Source organism: Bubalus bubalis, chromosome X (assembly GCF_019923935.1).
Source record: "Bubalus bubalis isolate 160015118507 breed Murrah chromosome X, NDDB_SH_1, whole genome shotgun sequence".
NCBI classification, from domain to species: domain Eukaryota; kingdom Metazoa; phylum Chordata; class Mammalia; order Artiodactyla; family Bovidae; genus Bubalus; species Bubalus bubalis.
The window spans coordinates 44,587,376-44,591,022 of NC_059181.1; positions in this window are offsets into that span (position 1 = coordinate 44,587,376).

Genomic DNA, 3,647 nt, shown 5'->3' on the forward strand with positions numbered 1-3,647 from the left:
ACAGCTACCCCTCTAACTTTTCCAGTGGTCACTGCTTAGAAAGTCTATCACAATATATGCTTCATGTCTGATATTTTCCTTTTCACTAAACATTATTATGCCCCATAAAATTCTAGAATGCATGAAGGCTGATTAGAATACCTTAAATTCCTTTGCTCACTGAGAGAATATTATGGCAGAATCTAATTCCCACACTGGGATACTTAGGAATTGGCTTGCATGAATATGTTTGTTTGCTAGAAATTTAAAGTATAATGTCCTTCATTAAAATTTTTAAGAAAACAGGAATAATACCTTCATTTCCTTCTTATTTTATACACTATGATCAAACCAATTTTTGATCATTTTAACCACAACTATTAATTCTCAAACCTCTCTCTTGGGGCCTACATGGCTGCTCTAATTCTCCACCTGAGTGGCTCATAAAAACTCCAAACTCAGTGAGACTAAAAGATAATTTAAGTCTATTCTGCCTTCCATCTCCATCTTAATGACATGACACTTGCCAATTCTCTCAAACTGGAAAACCCAGAGGCACTTATCCTCGTCTTCCCCTCTTCATTCTTGGTGTGCAATTAGTCACCATATACTGTGGGTTCTCTTGCAGAAATGGCTCTCAGATTAGTCCACACATATTTTCTGGATGGCTTCAGCAGCCTCCTGCAGAACCCTCTTGCTACTTTCCTCTCCCAGAGAGTTCAGGACCCACATATGATCATGCCACTTCCCTGTTCTGAAACTTCAGGTTGTTGGAAGATTAAAATCCAGACTCCTTGGCTTGGTACTCACAGTTCTTAGTCTGGCCCCAACTACTTCTGCAGCTTATTTTCCTGCCAAGTCACACCTCTCTCCACCCCTTAGACTTCAACCATGCTCAGTTTTTCACCACTCTAGAAATAGGACTGATCTTTTTACCACGCTTACCTTGGCTCATTCCCTCTCTCTCTAATGCCTCCTCTATCCCATCTGCACCTAGCCAAATGTTACTCATTCTTTAAGATCCATTTCAAATGTATCCTTCCAGGAGAGGCCTTCCTCAATCTGTTCCTCAATCCCACCCCAAACTAATAACCCCACCCTCCACATTGCCTCAGCATTTTATTCACACTCATATGACAATAGAACTCTCAGCCACCATGTATGAGCAACTTGCAAGAGGTTCCCTGTCTTATAGTTCATTTTTATCCCTGACACTCAGTAGTATTTCATAAGTGGCTTAATGGATATATGGATGGCTTGGGTGGTAAAGTTTAAACTGAGGAGAATGGGCAGACATTGGAGAGCAGGTAGTGTAAAAGCATGGAGAAATGGAAAAAATTGGCAATCATGTCTCCTTATTACTCACTTCTAAATTTTATTCATTTCATCTATTTTCTTTCAAATGCAGTTATAATGAATATTTATCTTCTTAATAGTCCCATACCCTTGTATTTAAGAAGTTGGGAAATTAAATTTGCCTTCTAAATCTGCTTACTGAATTCATGAAAAACATTTTCCTACAGTTTATTAGTGGAAATTTTATTGCCCTTTAAATATTTTACAGCAACAAAAGTACTATGAGGAACTTCCTCTTGTAGCCAAGATGGAGTAACAGGGAGAACATTTATCTTCCCATCTTAAACAACTAAGAAATTGGATACAGTTAAGCTCTCTGAAAACTCTTGACCTACAGAAATGATACAATAAATGTGTGCTTTTCAAGCTGCTAAAAAAAAAATAAATTGGACAAAATATATGAAACAATGGTTTTTAAGAAACTGGACAGCAGGCTAATAAGGACAGTGATCCCTGCAAGTAAACAAAGGAAGTAATCTCTATAATCACTCCTACTTACTGCTTGTAGAATGCATCCAGGTCATAGTGCAGGGAGGAAGAACACAAAAGTTGGGCAGAAGAATCCTTGCGTTGAATAAATGGAGGTCAGAGTCCAGGGATATCAAAGCAACTGGAGTTCACAATGTAGAGATGAGATGCATACAGAGAAAAACCTCAGAAGAGCTGTGGAGGGCCTCCCTTAAGTATTTAATAGAGTACTGATCAGACTTCCCTGGTGGCTCAGACAGTAAAGAATCCTCCTGAAATGCAGGAGACCTGGCTTGGGAAGATCCCCTGGAGGAGGGCATGGAAACCCACTCCAGTATTCTTGCCTGGAGAAGCCTTGCGGGCTGCAGTCCATGGGGTCACAAAGAGTTGGACACAACTGAGCGACTAAGCACAGAACAGCACAGAGTACTGATCAGCATATGTGTGAGGAAACTACACAAGGCTGGGGAGAGAACCATCCCAAAGGTTTAGAGGGAGCACGTCAGTATGGCCAAGTGGTCTAAGGCACCAGACTCAAGTTTCTACTTCCCCAAGGTTTAGAGGGAAGAGTGTCCAGTATTCACACAGGGTCAAGAATAATTAATAGTGCCTATTCCTACCAGTTTGGAGATGGGAGTGGGGATGGGCAGGGCTATAAGGAGTTAGAAGGAGACATTATAAAAGGTCATAAGGAAAGTTTTGAAGGTGACAGATATGTTCATTACCTTGATTGTGAAGATGGCTTCACAGCTATACATATATACAAAAAATTTATCAAATTGTATATTTGAAATATGTGCGAGGGGAGTGGAGGGAGGCTCAGGAGGAAAGGAATATATACAGTTACGACTGAGTCACATGTTGTATAACAGAAGTCAACACAAAATTATAAAGCCACCAATTAAAAAAGAAAAAAATGTGTTCAGAATATTTTATGCTCATTATATTTCAGTGAAGCTATTAAGAATATAGCAATTATATGGTAGAAGTATGGATCCTCTATAGATAATTGTTTTTCTTTGAATCAATTATTTATGATAAACAGTTCACATGGATGACTATTCATTCATTAATTTTAAAGATTTTTAATTCAAATGCAAGCAACTCACTACATTTTAAAAAATTTAACATCTAACTGGTAGCAAAAAGAAAAAAAATTACATGGCAAAATAAAATATGGGCAGTGAGACAAGAATAAGCTGGAAGGAAAATAAAAGGTGGGCTCTTTCTGTCCCAGAGAAAACCTTAGGGTGGAAGGAGCTACTCCTCCACAAGCATCTTTGGGAATGGGTGAGGCATAAAAATCTGACTCAAGCTGGGTCAGCACTGAAAAAAACATCTCAATGTTTTTCACAGACTTTCCCTTTTATGTGAATGGATAGCCCAACTTTATAGAAAAGCAGATTGAGAAGCCTGGCTAATTCCCTAAATCACAAGCAGGAAAGGGGAAAAGGAAAAATTAAAACTGCATGGATATCCAGCTTACTTTGGGGGGCAAAGTATTTGAACTCATCTGAAACTGCCTCATCTTGGAATGAATAGGACTCACAAGAGTGGAGGGAGGTCTACAAACACATCTAAAAGACAAAGACTGCCTTGGAATTATCAGTGAATATATTGACACACTTTTTAGGTGGGAGTAGATGGAGTATGAGGCAGCATTGGAATCAAATAGAATATAATTGGAATTATAATAATTTCCCCAATGGCTTCACTGTAATCTATAGTCACTTCAGGTTGGAGTAAGGGGACAGAGGTACGTGTGTGTTTTGGCAATGCCGTGTTAGCTATTTTTATTTCATTTTTTTATGGTGTTTTCCCACATAGGGCTCATAGCCCTTTGT